This window comes from Rattus norvegicus, chromosome 1 (genome assembly GCF_021556685.1).
Source record: "Rattus norvegicus strain SHRSP/BbbUtx chromosome 1, alternate assembly SHRSP_T2T, whole genome shotgun sequence".
Classification (NCBI taxonomy): domain Eukaryota; kingdom Metazoa; phylum Chordata; class Mammalia; order Rodentia; family Muridae; genus Rattus; species Rattus norvegicus.
Window position 1 is genome coordinate 11,987,258 of NC_141534.1, and position 21,291 is coordinate 12,008,548.

The 21,291-nt window shown below is 37.6% G+C and overlaps 1 long non-coding RNA gene across 2 annotated transcripts in view; it reads right to left on the reverse strand.

Annotated features, from left to right (window-relative positions):
* Positions 1-1,271: 1,271 nt before the first annotated feature.
* Positions 1,272-21,291, reverse strand: part of LOC102552459 (uncharacterized) — a 63,818-nt gene continuing 43,798 nt past the window's right edge. For both annotated transcript variants that reach the window (XR_015644661.1, XR_015644660.1), the window contains 3 exons: positions 17,064-17,194; positions 2,612-2,732; positions 1,272-2,502 (listed from right to left, as the gene is read on the reverse strand). This is a non-coding gene — a long non-coding RNA (uncharacterized LOC102552459). The remainder of the gene's footprint in view (positions 2,503-2,611; positions 2,733-17,063; positions 17,195-21,291) is intronic.

Genomic DNA, 21,291 nt, shown 5'->3' on the forward strand with positions numbered 1-21,291 from the left:
CTGTGAGGGTGTGCTATAAACTCCATTACCATTTCTAAAGAGCTAGGTCTGAGTCTATGGTTTTGTTCAGTCAGTTGCCTGAGCTGGCCTCTAAATCTATCTTGAAATGGCAGTTGGAGTAAGCAAACAGGCTGTAATGCTCTCACAAGTTCCATAGCCTCATCAACCCTTCGTAAATCCTGTAACAATCTCTACCTGTATGATTTTTTTCTTAATTACAAAGATGTGTGAGTTAGCCAATGTAACATTGGACATCTTTAACCACAATCTTTAAGTTCTCCTTGTAACACCAGAGCACAACCACAACTTTGGAAAGCAAAACTCAACCTCCAACAAACAATCTAGTCTCCAAAATCCACTCTCTACAACACACCAAGTCTATCCCTCATGCTCTAAAGTTTGACTGCCAATTCCTGCATATGAATGTACAGTGGTGCTGCCTCCTATACCTCAACAAAGAGATTTTGCCCTAAATTCTTTTATAAGTCTGGTTTCTAGGATAAGAATTCCATAAAAGTATTTTCCCAATTTAGACTTGTTTCCGTGGGTTGGCTCATGGCACATATTGTCTAGAATGACTCCATCCAAATTCCCAGTTTTAAGCCAACTTTCTGTTACCAACGTTACAATTTTTTAACCATACCCAATAACTTAAAAGCCAATAGTCCATAACCAAGGCATGTAGAGCATATTTATACATTTAAAACCAATCAGGAACAAAAATGAAGTGGCTACACATATCTTTAATATTTAGACCAAACACCATCTTTACTTTTTTTAGCTGTAATTCTAAGAGAATCACCTTGCCACCTGCTAAGTCCAATAATCACAGTCAGGGATTTTTCTAAGAGAAACAGCCATCAGCTCCCTTTCCACAGAAGCTGAGAAGCTGTTGGCACCTTTAAGATCAGCTCAGGCAGACACTCAGCCCTGGGGAACTTCTCCAGCTAAGCTAGGCTCCTAGCTAGCTATAGGTGCAGGGCTCCAAAGGCCGATTGAAACTCTTTTTTTATTTATTTGTCCCCTTTTTGAAACGATTTAAAACCAAATCAAGGTGTGAGAGACTGGCAGATAAAGATTTTACCATTTTTTTTTCTTTTGAACAAGAAACATAAAACATTTAAGCAACGAGAAACAAAGACCACAGACATAAACTGACAGACATGGGCAGCTTGGTGCACCAAGGACTGAAAGACCCCCGGAGCGGGGAGATCCTTACTCAAGTCTCGGGATGATGCGACCCCTCCCCAAGAACTCACGTGAGACCGTCCTTGCTGTAATAAACATGAGGTTTATTGATAGGAACCAGTGCACTGGGGTCGAGACTCATATCCCACGCAGGGGCAGTGGAGTTCGACCCTGAAAGGCTGGGAGAAAGGGTATTTAAAGGGAGAAACCACAATCTGAGGGGGCAGGGATGGTGTCATTGGAAAGTGTCGAGAATACTAATGAAAAATCACAAGCAGGAGCTTCCTGTTTCTCAAGATTGTTAAACTTTATGGCCTATCAGTTCCTGGGAGGAGCTTCCTGTTTCTCAAGATTATTCTCTAAGATTTTAATCTAACTTTATCGTCAGCTAGTACAGGTAGAGGGCAGGGTCTGGAATTTGAGGTATTTGGGGCTTTTTTAAACTTCTGACTTCTTAGCTGCATTTTTTTATTCTTTCAGGACAAACAATAAACATAGAGGGAAAGAACTAGATGGTGTCCCACCAAAGGGACCCAGATATCCTACCTATGGAACCCAGAATGAGAAATAAGCATTTCTCCAATAGGATCTAGCAAAGAGGTAGGATGTCTCCTGCCTTTCTTCTGTCCCTAGGAGAGCTCTGAAAAAGCTTAAGCTCATTTTCCTTCTCTTTCTCCAAAGTATCTGCAGAGTCCAGGAGGACTGTGTATCTCAAACCCAGACATGAGAGCATGTCTAGGGTGTAAACTATCTCTAGTCAGGGTCCAAAGACTAAAACTGAAAGACCTCCAGAGAGTACCTTTCCCTCAGGAGGAGACCCAAGCGCCCAATGACCGAGCCGAGGCCACTCGGATGCAATCAGCAAGAGGGTTTATTGGAAAACACAGGTACCTGCGGGCACACAGTCTCTTCGGAGGACTTGCGCGCCCAGCAGCTCCAGCATGGGGCTTTTATAGGGTTTGGGGAAGCAGAAGCGGGCGTACAGAAGCAGATGCATAGTTACGGGGATTGGTGGATTCAAACGAGGCACATAGACATGTTCACGTATGATTGGCTATTTCACATGATGAGGTAATAAGGTATAGCTACACACATTGGCAGGTTTGGGGCGTCCTGAATGTCGGGGGATGGGGGCTTATCCCTTCCTGCCAGGTGGCCTGTGAGTCAGATCCGGTACTCCTGGTCTGTTCTGCATTCCTTTCCTTTTATGGTCTGTTAGTGACTCAGCCCTAGGTATCTGGGCGTACCTGGGCTCCTTCAAGCCAGTTGCAGCTCTGAGTTAAGACTCATGGGGGGGTCTTTCAAAACATCACTCTAAAAGAACACATAGGCAAAAACACTTTACCATTACCTTGTCCCTTTATTTTTTCAAGTTTTATTCATGCTAGCCCAAATTACTGAGGCCTTTTCTGGCCCTTCTTACCAGTATGTCCCTCCTTCTCGGTTGGCCTGTGTCCCGGGACGATCCTGTCAAGAAATCTTCTCTTTCCCGGTTTTGGTGGAACCTCCAGTTGTCAACATGGCAACGAGAACCAGGCATAGGCCTGTGGGATTAAAAAACACACATATTAGGGTCATTCGTTTCTTAAGAATGACAAATCTGTAGCTTTATTCACCAAATATATACCCCAAGTTCACTGGGTGCAATATTCCAGGAAGCACAGGGAGAAAACCCAGCTTAAGGCTTCAGGAACAAAAGACCTAACACATGCCCCAAATTCACTGGGGAGAAATCCAGGAAGACCACCCTAAGTTCTAGGAACAAAGACTGAGAACAAAAGACAGGAAGAATGGACCCTCACCCAGGTGTACCAGGAGATGTGTTGCTACCAGGCCAGGGTGTTGTTCATTAGGAACAAAAGGCTTTCACAGGCATCAGCAGGGCTCAGCAGGGGTCAAACATTGCAGGGGACCCAGGAGAATCTGACAGGTCTTTTCATAAGGTCCTGGATTTCCTGGCTGTTTTATAGCAGGTATTTTTTCGTTTTAAGATATTTTTGACCGAGATATTTATTTCTTCTATTGTGTATTCAACATCTGATTTCTCTCTTTGATCTCTTGTATTCTTTTGGCTTGCCTCTCAAGTTCCTGTTAAAGTTACTAAATTTCTCCTTTCCATAGTTTTCTTAGTTTTGGGCTTCTTTATTGATTCTACTTTCACTTTTGGGTCTAGAACTTTTAAAATTATTTCCTTATATTCTCTGCTAGTGTTTTCAGTTTTCTTTAAGGACCTCTAATCATATTCATTAAGAAAATATAAAACCTTTGTCTTGTGCTTCTGCTGCATTACAATAGGCCCTGCTCTTGTAGGGTGGCTTGGCTCTTGGGGAGACATATTGTGCTGTCTGATATTAGTTTTGTTTTTCTCCTCTTGTCTAGACATCTGGGTGAGGAGGGATACATGCTCTTGTCTTTGTTATTTGGGCATTTAGTTCCTTGGTTTCTGACACACTCTGTGGATCTTGGGAGTGTGTGGTAGCTATATATTGCCTAGGAGAAAGTTCTTCTTAGTTCCTGATATGTGTGGCTACTTCTGATTCCAGATAAAATTTCTTTCTAGGTACTTAGAGCTGACCCTAAGAATGGGGATGTACTAGGAGTCATTGGGGTGGGGGTTGATGAAAAGTGTCACAGAAGGAAAGCAGTGTATTATAGCAGAATATGCTCAGAATGGGGCATAGAGTAAGGAGAGGCCACAACAGATACTCTTCTGCAGAACTTGGGATGGCACTTGTGGATTTTATGTGGAGGAGAAGAGGGAGGGTGAATATATGATGTTTTCCTACCTCGCAGACTACCTACTTATTCTCTGAAAGTCTTGATTTTGAAGTTGCAGAGAAAGTCTGAGAGACTCAGGACAGGGGAGTGAGGAGTTAAGTTGGAGGGGAATATCTAAGTGTAATTTTGGAGATGGGGTGAGAGAGGAGGAAGAGGTCACAGCAGATGGTCAGCTATAGAGAAGGGGATGAATCTGGGAGTTTGGACTTGGAGGAAAGAAGAAAAACATAATTCTCTGCAGCAAAGGGTAGCCTACCTGCTTCCCTGACCAAAAAGACCTGTGAGTTCCTAGAAAATACCTTTTGGAATTAGGGGCTGGATAAAGCAGTGAGTTGGGTAAAGAAACTTTTGAGGGAAGATCTTTGTGATCCACTTGTGGAAGGGAAGAGAGGAAAGGCTACAGCTGGTGGAATGCTGTGGAGCTGAGAATGAGACTAGGGGATTGGATTTGGAGGGAGTGGGTGAGAATTTTCAGTTAGATGACCTGCTCTGCTGGCTTTTAGAGAATGGCTTCTAGAGTTAGAGGTTCAGATAAACCAATGTGCAGAAGGTAGGAAGGTTGTATGAAGAGGTCTATGTGACCTGTTGAATAAGAAGGCAGAGAGGAAGAGGAAGGTTGTAACAAGTGGCCTGCTACAGAACTGGAGAAGAGACGTGGAAAAAAGATTTGGAGGATTGGAGAGAGAAAGGCAAAGATACACAATTAGAGGACCTGTTTCCCTGACTTGAGTGCATTAAAATAGCATCTCAATTTTTCATAGAAATTTGGAATTGATTCTTTGAGAGAATTGTTAAAATATTGTTACCAAGCAGCCAGCAAGTTTCAAGTTAAAAACAGAACCACTTAACTGTATAAAGCTAGAACTTATTAAAACCAAATTATACTTAATGATGCACATGAAACACAAAATTATTTAGTATGTGGCTTCAACAAGGTTAGTTATTGATGAATGCAAGAGTTTCAGGCGCATTCATTACTTAGTTTGCAATCAATTCAGTGTTTTCCAAAATCATTAATAAAGATTATTAATTGCATTTTTACTACTTTTAATTATTCATTGATACATTTTGAGAAATGTTTGATTTAGAGAACAAAACGTTCTTTCCCTTGAAGTTTTTGAAAAATAAGCAATCTGCTTTAGTGATGTTTGTTTGTTTGTTTGTTTCACAGAACCCTAAAGCTATGAAATTAGGGGACAACAGAGAGTAAAAAAAAATACTATTTATAAATGAGGGAGACAGAATAATCTATTTGACCCAGTCATGAAACATGTATTACATGTAGCATAGAACTCCTTTGGAAATTAAATGGAACCAATTTCTAGTAATCATTAAATTAAGGAGACTGTTATAAATATTTCACCCCAAATATTAGCAAAATGATGAAACATGATGGGTCTAGACCTAAATATAATGTGATATCAGTATGATATGAAAACAAAAAGGCTAAAATGAAGTAGACTACAACAAGAAAGCAAAGGATTACAGAGTACCTATTCTCTGAGGTTTCATACTGACCATCTTCCTTTGCACATTCTCACTCAGTTTTGCATCTCATACTTAATCCGCTAGTCACATTTATGTGCACATGTGGGTGCATGCTTGCATGTTTACTCTTGTGTACATGTGTGATTGTGTCTTGACTTTCAATTTATTGTGTAAAACGCCAAATTTTCCTTGAATATTTGCTGTACATTTTGGAGGTTGATGATATATACTAATGCCATGCTCAGCACAGCACACTCACATCAAGTCATACTTGGTTATCTTGTGTTGTAAAGAAACATTCATCATCATCAAAAAGATGCACTTGCATGCAAATCTCTATGTTAAGTTGTATTTTGATTGGCTAGTTATGAAAATAGCATTCAAAACGAATGTCACATTTGCATAAGAATAATAAAAACAATAATCACATACGGAAGGTGTCATGATGATCCAGAAGCTAAGACCTTATATTACCCTTAAAGAGGACTCAAGTTCAATCATCAGTGCCTTTGTTAGAAAGGTCACAACCACCAGTAATTCCAGCACCAGGAGTCTGAGGATTCTGGATCACACAGTTATCTCTGCCTTTGTGAACGCAAACACATGGACATGAACAGAATTTAAAAATGAAGATTTTGTAATCACAAAATCTCAGCAATGTGATCGCCTAAAGATGTGTTGGGGAAAGGTCATGCCCAGTGTGGTTAGAAAAAATTATACATGGTTCTACCCCTAGATGAAGGTGGTAAATAACAGTGATTGTTAAGAGTTGAAGAATCAAGAATCATCTTTTTCATGGGGTTGGGGATTTAGCTCAGTGGTAGAGCGCTTGCCTAGCAAGTGCAAGACCCTGGGTTCGGTCCCCAGCTCCGGAAAAAAAAAAAAGAATCATCTTTTTCAAGAATGTGTTCATTGATATCCTGAATTGTAAACTCTAAACACTTGTAATTAGAAGCAATACTAAATAATGTACTTGTGTGTGTGTGTATGTGTGTGTGTGTGTGTGTGTGTGTGTGTGTGTGTGTGTGTGTATGTTTTGGTGTGAGAGAGAGACAGAGAAAGTGAGGGACTTGTATATATACTGTATTTGTAATTGTAGGAGCCATAACTTTGAGCTGTTATGATACAAAAAAAAAAATGGAGAAGTTAGAATCGAAATAGGGAAGGGCAGAATCAATGTAAATGCAGTACTCACGTATGCAAATTTTTAAAAAACGTTATAAAAGGGAAATAAAGCAATGTTTACTGTCTTGTTCTGTAAAATGTTATAAATATGCTACTGTTGGATTTTTACATATAAAAGGAGATACTGGCTCCCATTTCTTTAAGGAGAGTTAAAGTTCAGCAGTAAATTCAATACGAGAATTTCACTATGATGTTTTCATATTTGTACAGAATGGAGTTTAATAGAAGTCACCCTGTTATTTAGCTTGGTGCATATAATATGAATAAAAACAAGCACCGGTATGAAAATAATTCCGCCAAATAATCTGAACTCTGTTAGTTTTCAATGGCAAACAAAATAAAAAACAAAAATGTAAAGACTCAGTAGATAGAGCAAATGAATAGTAAGGTATGACGTTTACGTTTAAGGTGTAGAAGGCTTAGTCTCTCACAAAATTTCTGTTCTTAGTTTGCTGATGGCCATCACCTTCCGTTGTCTTCACATAGTCTCACATGTGTGTGCTCATGCATTCCTGGACTCATCGTATACAAGGATAAGATGAGTTCCCACTGGGTTAGAACCTCATGCTCATTACCTTCATTAATTCCACATCTCCTCTGCATTCTATTACTAATTTCAGTAACTTTGACCATAAAACATGAGTTTAAGGGTGGCAGTTGCTCTGAAAAACTCTGTAGATTATTTTTTAACTATACTATATAATTATATATATTAACATTATTATATTACTACAATAATTTATCTTTAAATGTACAATTATTTTATTATTGCTAATATAATATACTATAATATAAATATATAACTTATTAATATAACACATTATGTTAATCTAATACATACATGGTACATAGCATTGCAATTATATATTATTTATTAGAAAATTTGAAATGCAATGGTTAAGTGAGCTATAAAGTTAGAGCTTTATAGGTTTCCCTCTTAGTAGGAAGACGATCTGAAACATAAAACTATGGCGAAGTCAATTTTTACCTCACGAAGTTTGCTTGACTATTTGAACTGATCCAAACTATGTGTTTGGCTCTCTGGGCTAGGCCTTGTCCAGAGGAGCTAGAATTGTACTTGAATGGACAGTGAAAGGATGGACTGGTCAGGTCTCTCATAGCCTTCTCTGTAATAACCAGGGTCAGTCAATCGTCTCTCCATATGAGGTCTGGCCATTCAGAATTTGAATCAAAGTCATTCACCATTACATGCAATCTCTAGTTACTTCATATGAGCTAATATTCTATCAAAACTATTTCCACAAACAACCCAGATTTAAAATGAACAATAACTTTATTATTATATTATGTATTATTAAATAGCACTAGCAATGATAACTGTGTGCGTAATAGAATACCCATGGTCAGCAAACCGGCTGCCTGATCTAGCTTCTATGCCAAGACTACAGGATTTACATTACTACAATTATCTTCCTCAAGGACTTGGGGATGATAAGTGTATTATTGCATGCCACTGGCTTCTCACATAATGAGTCTATCCCTATAACCAACTCTCTGGACTTCAAGTTGCCAAAGTCACCATTAAGTGGAGATAATAAATTGAGAATATAGTTATCACGATATCATCTATCCAATTCTGATAATTTTAAATCAATCTAACCCTAGGAAATAAAAGCCTGTGTTCAAAGCTCTAATGATTCCAAACAAATTTATCATCTTAACATTGGTAAGTGGTTCAGATTACTACACTTTTTTTACCTGCTAATCTTTTCATAATCAAAATACACCATGTATAATCTTAAAGAAGATGTGTTGCATGTGTGTGTGTATATGTGTGTGTATGTGTGTGATTGTGTGTGTATGTGTGTGTATGTATGTGTGTGTATGTGTGTGTATGTATGTGTGTATGTGTGTATGTGTGTGTATGTGTGTGTATGTGTGTATGTGTATGTGTGTGTATGTGTGTCTGTGTGTCTGTGTGTCTGTGTGTCTGTGTGTGTGTGTTACATGTGAAGTGCAGGCACTTCCTACTCAATAGTGGTTACTCCTGTGAAGGCCAGAAATTAAACTTCTGTGTCATCATATATTGGTACACACAAGCCAGGGTTTCTGGAGGATACTCTAGTACCTACCTTATACCCAACACTGAGGTTAAAGGTGTCTGCCACAAAGCTTGGCTTTTATGTGGGTGCTAGAGCTCCAAACTTAAGTTCTTATGCTTCTGAGGAAAGTACCTTATCCACTGAGCCATATTTCCTGATCCACATATTGCTTTTATTACTACTTTAAAAATATATTAGTATCAGCACTGAAAAGTTATACATATGTATTACTAGTCTTTGAAGATCCTGTCATTTCTGAGAATTAGAAGTAGAATTTTAAGTTCCCCAAGCCTCCTACAAATTCCCCATTTTTTCTTTAAATCAAATTACAGAAAACATCTTTATCATAATATCTTCAGTGCATGATGGTACCTGGTGCTTTAAACATGCAAAAGTGATGCAGAACTCTTACTTGCAATGTGGAGTCCCAGCATCATTGATCAGTTTCTTTGCATCCCTCTTCTATTCAGCCACTATTCCATAACAATTTTAGCTCTTTATGTATTCATGTAGTCTATAATTATATATGTGGAATCACACAGAACATAACCCTATATGTCTGTTTCTTCCACTTAGCGTAAAAAGAGACTAAACAGCTAAAATGCAAGATTTTAAGAATTGAAAATACTTTGCATAAATCAGTATTAAAATTTGTGAAATGCTGCTAGCAGATATTTGACAGATCATTATTCCTTTTACAGTGTGTTACAGAATACAGACTTAAGTTTCACATATTTTAAATTAGGATTCCTCTAAATATCTATATTTATTACCTCTTATCTATACACTATCTGGGTATCTATCATGTATAATTTATATTTTCATGCCCATCCACTATGTTACAAGAATTTCCAAAGATCAATCCAGACAATATTCAAATATTGAGAAGAGGAACTCCTGAGCCATAACCCCTACCTGAGGAGTTATTAAAGGTTGATGGCTTATGGGAAAAGAACAGTACATTTTCATTAAAGGTATATCCCTTAGTCTGTTATCCAAATTCCAGCGGCAGGACCAAAAGCCATGCATTTATGTGCAGCACAGATTAGATGACCAAAGTAGAGAAAAATAAAAGGAACCTGAATTTGGAACAGACGGATTGAATCTTGTCAGAATTAGAAAAGAGAAGGTAGAAATGATCAAAATATATTGTGTACATGTAGGAAACTCTCAAAGAACTGATAAAAATATTCTTTTTTTTTTTCTTTTTCTTTTTCTTTTTTTCGGAGCTGGGGACTGAACCCAGGGCCTTGCGCTTGCTAGGCAAGCGCTCTACCACTGAGCTAAATCCCCAACCCCTGATAAAAATATTCAAATAAAAATAAATTACTTTAAAAATGTTATAATAATGAACCATTTACTTTCAGAAATAAAATATATAATAATAAAATATGAATGGGACCTGATAATGAGAGAATGCTTATAACTCGATTGGCATATATATTTAATATTCAATTGTAGATCCTTTTTCCTCAGAGATTATGAGAATAATAGTAAACATTCTCTCTTTTCCTTTCATTTTTGAAGCACAGTCTCATTGCCAAACCCAGGCTAGAATCAAACTTGTATTCTTCTTTCTTCAACTTACTGAGTGCTGAGATGTCAAGTGTATGTAACCATTACTTACCGGAAAATGCTGTTTTACTAAACAAATGAACAAGTGAAAAATAAAAACCATAGATTCATCAATACTATTATGTCATCATTGAAACATACCATAATTTTTAAAAGAATTATAATAACAAATAACCTTCAAAGGAAAGACAGACAGAAAGACAGACAGACAGGCAGGCAGGCAGGCAGGCAGATTGGAAGGAAGGAAGAGAAATTACTTGTATAGATTTGTTTTGTTTTAATAGTTTATGGTAAACTACCAAAGTAAATGAAACTCATAAAAGAAGTGATAGAACAATTTTTCTAAAGAATACACACAATTATTTAAACGTTATTTTCTTACACTCCAATGCCCTGAATAGTTTTTTACTTTAAGTTAAATGGCATCATAAAATATTTTCCAAATATAAACCTGTTTACTGAGCTAATAAAGTAATTAGTTTGATTAAACTGATGGTCAACTCAAGCAAACAAATTCTGTCAACACAATCTGTGTTAACATAGGGAATATTTATAATTTAATACAAATTGTGTCCAAATGCAATAATTTATGTAGATGGATTCCTGGCCAGCCATGGCAAACTAAGCAACTGTTTGGAACATGCTTAGAAGCCAATTAAAAGATAAAACTGACAAAGATTAAATAAAATAAAACAGAGATAAGAACCAAATTCATGTACATTTATTTCATTTATGAGATGTACAATTTAATTTGAATCTAAAGATAATAAAGACAAAAGAAAAATGAGCACATACAATGCAGAAGTTCTGGCCAATCAGGGATTTTCAGGACTCTCCACCCATTCTAACCTTCTGAAGGTGTTGCTGTCTAGGCAGAGGGACATTGTGGGAGCTACTAGACTAAGAACTTGATTAATTTGGAATATCTAAGGGAAATGATGTAATGAGTAGAGCTCCTTCAATCTGGGAAAGTGGGTAGAAGAAAGTTAGTGACACCATTTGAGGACTTGAGTGAGAGTAAGGATTATGAGATGATGGAGGGAATCACGTGATAAGAAATGAGGTGGCTGGGTTCTGAGCAAAAACAGAAGGATACAGAGCATCTCTGGATATACTAAGGAAAATCTACAACCATAAGGTACCTTGATATATTGCCTCAGGGAAAATTAGCCAAACTTCATACAGTGGTAAAATAGTTTTATATATATATAAAATAGATCTTGGTAATTTGTGTGGACAGATTATTCTTACTAATGTATGACCACTTTGATAAGAAACTATTGACAGTCACTTGAGAATATGAAAGCTTAATAATGAATTTATAATGAAAAGTAACACCTTAATCAAAGCATCACATGCTTTAGGACATTGCGTCATTTATATTGTGATAACATTATAATTGTAATATGACCTCTCTTCAAAAGGAACTTTCATAATCAAACCACACAGACTGACAAGTCAGGAAAAGTCTGTCAGCATAATGAAGGAAAATAATTCCCCAAAATAAAATTAACTGTATCCTTGAAAACTTTATGTAAAATCTCCAGTAAAGTAGACAGTACAGTAAGTAAATAGTTGTTTTTTAAAGAATGTAGAAATGGCAGAGAATCAATGGCAGAGAAATTAGGAAAAACATTGTTTTATAAAGAAAAGCATTTAATTGAAGATGGTTTATGTTTCATAAGTTTAGTCCACTGTCCAAATTGATAATCACACTCAGAGAGTGATTTAGCTAGCCTTTTTTTTATTATTCTTTAAGTTTGTTTTACAGTCCAAACTTTATCCCCCTCCTAGTCCACCCTCTTTTCCAAATCTCATACCTTCCCCTCTACCACATCTACAAGAGGATACCCCCACTCTGTCTATCTCCACCCCACTAGACCTTCCCATTTCCTGGGGCCTAAAGTCTCTTGAGGGTTAGGTCCCTCCCTCCTTCCTCCTGTGATTGCTTTCTTCTCTCTCTCAAGTGGGTTTGAGACAGCAATGGAGAAGTGTTCCTCTTTCTCCACATCTTCACCAGCATGTGCTATTAGATGAGGCTTTGATTTTAGCCATTCTTATTGGTGTGAGGTAGAATCTCAGGGTTGCTTTGATTTGCATTTCCTTGATCAATAAAGACTTTGAACATTTCTTTAACTGCTTCTCAGTCATTTGAGATTCCTCTGTTGTGAATTCTGTTTAGTTCTACACCCCATTTTTTTTTGATTGAGCTCTTTGGTTTCTTGGTGCTTAGCTTCTTGAGTTCTTTAACACAATTCCCATCAAAATCCCAACACATTTTTTCAAAGACAGAAAGAGCAATTCTCAAATTCAACTGGAAAAGCAGAAGACCCAGAATAGCAAAACCACTTCTTAGGAATGAAAGAACTTCTAGTTGAATCACACGCCTTGACCTCAAACTCTAATACAGAGCAACAGTGATGAAAAACTGCATGGTAGAGGTACAGAGACAGGCATGTTGATCAATGGAATAGAATTGAAGGCCAAAAAATAAAGCCACACACTTACAGACACTTGGTTTTAAAGAAAGACGCCAAAAATATACAATGGAAAAAAGAAAGCATCTTCAATAAATGGTGCTGGTCTAACTGGCTCTCTGTAAGTAGGAAAATGATAATAGACCCATATTTGTCTCCTTACACAAGAGCTCAAGTCCAAGTGAATGAAGGATCTCATCCTAAAACCAGATACACTGAATCTAACAGAAGAAATTTTCCTGAATAAAATGCCAATGGCATATGCTCTAAGATCAAGAATCAACAAATGGGGCCTCATAAAACTGCAAAACTTCTGTAAGGCAAAAGACACTGTCATTAGGACAAAACGGCAACCAAGAGATTGGGGAAAGATTGTTACCAATCCTACATCTGATAGAGGGCTAATATCCAAAATATACAAAGAACTCAAGAACTTAGACTCCAGAGAGACAAATAACCCTATTAAAAATAGAGTACAGAGCTAAACAAAACATTCTCAGCTGAGGAATATCGAATGGCCAAAAAGTACCTAAAGAAATGTTCAACATCCTTAGCCATCAGGGCAATGCAAATGAAACCACCCTGAGATTCACCTTACACCAGTCAGAATGGCTAAGATAAAAATCTCAGGTGACAGCAGATGCTGGCATGGATGTGAAGAAAGAGGAACACTCCTCCATTGTTGGTGGGATTGCAAACTGCTATAACCACTTTGGAAATCAGTCTGGAGGTTCCTCAAAAAATTAGACATACTATTACCTGAGGACCAAGCTATACCTCTCTTGGGCATATGCCCAAAAGGTGTTTCAACATACAAGGACACATGCTCCATTATATTCATAACATAATATTTCCAATTTATAATAGCTGGAAAGAACCCAGATGTCCTTGAACAGTGGAATGGATACAGAAAATGTGGTACATCTATACAATGGAGTACTACTCAGCTGTCAAAAACAATGACTTCTTGAAATTCATAGGCTAATGGAATGAACTAGAAAATATCATCCTGAGTGAGGTAACCCAGTCACAGAAAAACACACTTGGTATGCACTCATCGATAAGTGGATATTAGCCCAAATGCTTGAATTACCCAAGATGCAATCCACAGACCACAGGAAGCTCAAGAAGGATGACCAAAATGCGAATGCTCCCACTCCTTTTTAAAAGGTGAAAAAAATATCCATAGGAGGGGATATGGAAGCAAAGTTTAGAGCAGCAACTGAAGGAATGGGCATTCAGAGCCTGCCCCACATGTGGCCCATGTGGACCATATATATACAGCCACCAAAACTAGATAAAATCAATGAAGCTAAAAAGTGCATGCTGAAAGGGACAGGATATAGATCTCTCCTGAGAGACCCATCCAGAGCATGTCCAATACAGAAGTCAATGCTAGCAGCAAACCACTGAACTAAGAACAGGACCCCCTTGGGGGGAATTAGAGAATTGATTGAAAGAGATGAAGGAACTTGCAACCCCATAAGAACAACAATGCCAACCAACCAGAGCTTCCAGGGACTAAACCACTACTGAAAGACTATACATGGACTGACCCAGGGCTCCAATTGCCTATGTAGCAGTGAATATCCTTGTGGGGGCACCAGTGCAAGGGGAAGTCCTTGGTCCTGCCAAGGTTGGACCCCCAGTGCAGGGGAATGTCGGGGGGTGGAGGTAAGTGCATAAGGGGGTGGGGGGGAACACCTGTATGGGGGAAGGGGAAGGGCATGGGGGCTTATGGACAGGAAACTGGGAAAGGGAATAATAATATTTGAAGTGTAAGTAACGAAATTTATCTAATAAAATATAAAATGAAATAAAAAATATTTTTAAAAAAGAAAGAAAAATGAAAGAGCCTTGAACTCATTGGTATTGGGGAAAATTCCTAAACAGAACTTCAATAATTCAGGCTCTAAGATAAAGAATTGATAAATGGGAATTCTTGAAACTGGAAAGCTTCTATAAGGCAAAGGACATAGGCAATAGGGCAAATTGGCAACCTACAGATTGGCAAAAAAACAAAAAAACAAAAACAAAAACAGAAACCAAAACCAAAACAAAAACAACAACAACAAAAAAGAAAACAAAAAACAAAACTTCACTAACCTCACATCTGTCAGTGGGCTAGCCTTTTTTCTTTTTTAATGTTTGAAATAATCAGATAGGGAACCAAGAACCAAGGAAATAATGAAATAATAGTATAAAATTTAATGTGTAATATATAAAAATAACAAGCACAAAGAAACATGAGTAGCAATTATTGTCCTGATTAAACACAAGATATATAAGTGTAGTGCTGAATTGTTAACCTTCTCTGAGCCCCCCAGTAGGTGACCCCTTGGCTCTGCACCTGCCCAAGATCTCTGGATTCACAAATGAAAAAAAAAGCACATGCAATGCTTATATTTAATAGCCTTCACTAGCACAATGGCTGGGCACTTTCAAACCTCCCTGAGACTATCATTCATTCCCCACCAATATTTCTGAATTAATAGGTGCTAAATCCCTACTTTATCTCTGTTCTCTTAGACCTGATTGGAGGAGTGGCACCAGAGGCCTTTTTTTGTGGATTCTTACAAATCTGTAGGCCTTTAAGTTTGATCTCTCTGCTTCCCCTTCTGTTGTCCTTTCTCCTCCTCTGCCTCCCTTGCCCAGGAATCCTAAAAGTCCCCCTTATTCCCTCTGCCTAACCGTTGGCTGCTGGCTCCTTACTAATCTATCAAAACCAAGTTAGGGACAGGGATCCTCAGCATTTGTTCAAGTAGATTCCTATGTGATTTTGGAAGCCGAAATACGGCAAAGCATTATAATCAATCACTTACAACCAAGATCATCCAATATAAAGCAAATGCTTAAATTTCTTGTCAATAAATTTAATATAACCTACACATTATAGAAATAATTCACTATGCCAATTAATTAAATGAAATGATTTTTCATCAAGCTTGGACAAGTTACAACATAGACTACAGCTCAAATATACTTAAAGGAACACTTACAGCAAATAATTTTAATTTTAATTAAAATTGATGCTGTAGATATGGTCAGTTTTACAGCATTTAACAAACATTTTCAAGTCCCCATGTTTAAAGTTATGCATCAGAAAACAAGAATAAAATAGCATAAAAATAAAGCAACTTGAGTTTCAAATAAGAACATGATACACTTTCGTTATTACCAACCATAGGTGGATATCTCTTTTAAACATTTGTTAAATGTATTTATTTGGGGCATTTGTCTGTCTATGTGTGACATATTCACACGGAGAGATAATTGATTCACTCCCTTCCTGTCATCCAGGAATCAGACTCTGGTTCTCAGTCTTGGTGGCAAATACCATTACATACTGAGCCAACTCTCCAAACCCCTCGATATTATTTTTAATGTTGTTAGAGCTTTGCTATGGATATCCAGAACATAGCAGAAAAAAGAATGATAAAGAGAAAAGTTGTTTAAAAGGCCATTAGTTCTGACAGTGAACTTATATGAAAATTCCAAAAGAACACATTGAAATTGTTTTTATTAAAGATATTCGGTACAATGTCTTACAATAAGGCAGCGGCACCAAAATCAATAAGTTTGCTGATATCAGAGATGGGTTGCTAATATTCTCTAACAAAATAAAAGCAATAAAATTTACATATATATGGAAGACTATATTTATCATAAACTCAGAAGTAGCAAATACACAGAAAACTGTGTCCTGATTCTCATTTATATGCTTAAATGTCACAAGATCAACTGTATTTATATAATTCAATCCTTATAATTCTCCTGTGGAAACTTTCACTCCTAAGTGTTATGATTTTCAAAAGTAGTTATTATTCCTAATAGAAGTATGCGAGAACTATCAAAGAAAAATACATTTTTTAAGAATATTATACAGTATATCACACTTTGTCACAGTCTCAATATAATGTAGGATAAGTGAAAATAATTATCTTCATTTGAACTTTTGGCTTTGGTTAGAAGTAAGCTAATTAAATCTGTATACATGGCATACTGGATATTGTGGATGGTGTATGTCTCTTCCCACATTCACGTGATGATACTGGAATGGTCTATTGTAAGGTCACTAGCTTGACATGAGTAACATTCTGTTATAGGAACCAAATAAAATAAAACTGTGAAATAAAAAAAAAATATCCTTTTGGAAGCCATTTTGGAAGCTGCCTCCCTGGCAGAGCTTCTTCTGGGTATCTCATTCTTTCAGAACCAACAATTCCAATAAAAACCTTGGCTCCAGTTGTTGGGGGACCTGTTTGAAGACTGAGATACAGATCTGCAACAACTGGAGCAGGGACTTAACCTGACTCTGTTTTCTGTCTGTGTATCCTCCTCCCACGACTGGGCAATCTTGTTTGGCCTTGGTATGATTGGATGTACCACGTCTTGCAGTGACTTGATGTGCCAGAGTGGGTTGTCAGCCACTTCTCAGACCTGAAAGGGAGGGGAGACGGAAGGAGGGGAGTGAGGGGAGAAGAGAGTCAGGGCTGTGATCGAGATGTAAAGTGAATAAATAAGTTAATAGAAAACATAAAGTACATGAAGAGTCTTGGCTCACCTCGTGGATACATTTTTTTTTTAACCACTAGACTACCACATGGGTTACGATACTACATACAGTCCCTGAAGGCAGCCTAAAGCATCCTATCTCCAAATGGAGCCTCAGTTGATTCCTGATGTTACGCTGCACCATCACAACATTCACAATTACTTTGATTAGACTAGGGGTCCTCGATCTCCCTAGTGCTGCAACCCTTTAGTACAGTTCTTCATGCTGTGGTGACCCACAGTGATAACATTATTTTCATTGCTACTTCATAGGTGTAATTTGGCTACTGTTATGAATCATGGTGTAAGGACGTGAAAATGCTATACCAGTGACAAGTTCAGGGTCATGACCCACAAGTTAACAAACACTGGCCAGATCATTGCAATTTTATTTTCCCAACCCTTTTCCTCAGAAAGGAGAGCTGGAGATTTCTTTTGCTACTTTGTAAATTTTGACGAGCCTAGTTTCCAGACTGCATGAGACGCAGGAGCCCCGAGTTAGTATTAATTAGAAGTTCCTGTGTTTAGTGACTTAATTCTCTAGTGAGAAATTGATCATTCTTTCAAGAGTTTCCACCATAACTTTCTGTTTGATAATTACATAAAATCAGAGTCAATGGAAAATTCACCTCATCTTTATTTTCTCTACACCTCAGTTTTATTGCATTGGAACTTCATCCCTTCATCTGCTTCTCCATCTCGGCAACTTTCTGACACAGTTATAATTGCACCTTTACCACTGGCGGTGATGAATGGCAATATCTTTACAATCTGACTCTGAAGCAAAGCAAGACTTGATTCAAATGTTAGCTGTATTGAATTAAATGAATTTTAGAGAAGGTAATAGATATGCATTTATAATCTCTACAATAAAACACAGTAGAGCAGATGGATATGTCTTGTGCTTCTCAAAATATATTAGACATTAGGCAAACCGTCTTTGTTTTCTATTATGACAGGCAAATCCTATAGCAGTGGTCCAACACATATCACAAAGAAACTCTGTAACAGTCTATTGCCATTAGGAAGTGCAATGCCAGTGTGTGTTGTGGTTTGTCCTAAAATTACTGTATTTTGATGCTAATTCCACTGCCCCAAGGACAGTTGTCTAGTCAAGGACTCAGAACTCAGGTGACTTCACCAGAACCACCTCTCCATTAAATTTGTAAGGTACTGGTAAGGGGCAGGTACAGGATAGAAGGAGGCCTGTCATTGGAGGAGAAGGAAGGATGGGCGGGAGAGAAGTTTGAAGGAAGAAGAGGAGATTAAGGGAGAGAGAGAGAGAGACAGGAGGGAGAGAGGGGAGAAGCCTTGGCAGGACAAGATGACAGGTGATGTTAAGATTCTGCTCTGTGTATTTACAGGTTGTTATTAATGTTCTCAAGGGATGGATGGTACCGGGTTTGTATGTTTAAGTGGGCAATCATATCTTACTCATTGGATCTAAGATTATTGTGTTGTGTGTTCTTTTATGTGAGGGTTTGAGTGTAAGAAAGTGTGCGACTGGGATGTGTTTCCGCCAAGATATCTAGCAGATATCTTGGGGCCCCGAGGTATAGACCCAGCGAGGTAAAAGACAACCATTACTTTTTTATTTTTATATTTTTACAACAACAAGTGTGCAATAATGATAAAATATCGCATTGCCTCTTACATCTCGTAAATGACTAGCACTGAAAAGTACCTTTAGTTTGTCAAGTATAAATAAAACCATTAATGACTGGGAAACTTAAAATATAATTTCTTTATATTACTAAAAGATACAACGGCAAATGTTGGTTCAGAAGAACAATGAGAAAACTGAGACAACATTAAACACAATATTGATGCAACTGTTTAATAGATCCAGAGTGTTTTCATTTGAGCTCTACATTGCAGAAATTAGCAGCACACAACTGTATCACAGGATTTGGATTTCCATATTCACAGAGCATCATTTACAGAAGGTCAAAACTATACAACAAATCATCACCATCTTTGTCTGCAGTGATTTAAAACCTGGTAAGAATGTCTAAGATTGGGACTAAAGAGATGGCTGAGTGGTTATAAGTCCCTACTGCTTTTCCAGGATGAGGTCCTGGGCTTGGGTTCCAGCACCTACCTGGCAGCTCAAAACTTCATGTAAATCTAATTCCAGGGATTCTGATTCTGTCCTCTGATTTCCACAAACACCAGCACAGACAAGGAGCACAGTCCTAAGCAGGCATGCACATACCCATAATTTTAAATAAAATCAAAAATTAAAATTGGTGCTAACATCTACTCTCTGTAACATCTGCTGACACAGCACAACTCGATGAACTCTAGCTCTGTGCCAGATTCATGTACTTTTCCTACAAGCTGACACTCACCAATGACATATACATGATAATTGTGCATTTCCAACAGCAATGCTCACAACTATTTTCTGTTAGCATGGGTCTTATTTTTTAAAATCCATGATATGATTCCAGAGGACACAGAGTGTTTCCAAACTAACAAAATCAGACATGAAAAGGGAGACATAACAACAGAATCAGAGGAAATTCAAAAAATCATCAGATCCTACTGAGGAAAAAAAGCCTATATTCAACAAAACTTGAAAATCTGAAGGAAATGGACAATTTCCTAGATAGATACAAGGTACTGAAGTTAAATCAGGAATAGATAAACCAGTTAAACAACCCCATAACTCCTAAGGAAATAGAAGCAGTCATTAAAGGTCTCCCAACCAAAAAGAGCCCAGGTCCAGACAGGTTTAGTGCAGAATTCTATCAGACCTTCATAGAAGACCTCATACCAATACTATCCAAATTATTACACCAAATTGAAACAGATGGAGCGCTACGAATTCCTTCTATGAAGCCACAATTACTTTTATACCTAAACCACACAAAGATCCAACAAAGAAAGAGAACTTCAGACAAATTTCCCTTATGAATATTGACACAAAAATACTCAATAAAATTCTTGCAAACAGAATCCAAGAGCATATCAAAACAATCATCCACAATGATCAAGTAGGCTTCATCCCAGTTATGCAGGGATGGTTTAATATATGGTAAACCATCAACATAATCCACGATATAAACAAACTGAAAGAGAAAAACCACATCATCATGTCATTAGATTCTGAGAAAGCATTTGACAAAATTCAACACCCCTTCATGATAAAAATCCTAGAAAGAATAGGAATTCAAGGTCCATACCTAAACATAGTAAAAGCCATATACAGCAAACCAGTAGCTGACATTAAACTATATGGAGAAAAACTTGAAGCAATCCTACTAAAATCAGGGACTAGACAAGGCTGCCCACTCTCTCCCTAGTTATATAGTTCTTGAAGTTCTAGCCAGAGCAATCAGACAACAAATGGAGATCAAAGGGATACAGATTGGAAAAGAAGAAGTCAAAATATCACTATTTGCAGATGATATGATAGTATATTTAAGTGATACCAAAAGTTCCACCAGAGAACTACTAAACCTGGTAAACACCTTCAGCAAAGTGGCTTGGTATAAAATTAACTCAAATAAATCAGTGGCCTTCCTCTACACAAAAGAGAATCAAGCCAAGAAAGAAATTAGGGAAATAACAGCCTCCATAATAGTCCCAAATAATATAAAATACCTCGGTGTGACTTTAACCAAGCAAGTGAAAGATCTGTATGATAAGAACTTCAAGCCTCTGAAGAAAAAAAGTGAAGAAGATCTCAGAAGATGGAAAGATCTCCCATGCCCATGGATTGGCAGGATTAATATACCAAAAATGGCCATTTTACCAAAAGCGATCTACAGATTCAATGCAATCCCCATCAAAATTCCAATCACATTTTTTGGAGAGATTTTTCAGATGTGGAGAAAGAGGAACACTCCTCCATTGTTGGTGCTAGTGCAGACTGGTACAACCATTCTGGAAATCATCTGGAGGTTCCTCAGAACATTGGACATTGAACTACCTGAGGACCCAGCTATATCTCTCTTGGGCATATGCCCAAAAGATAC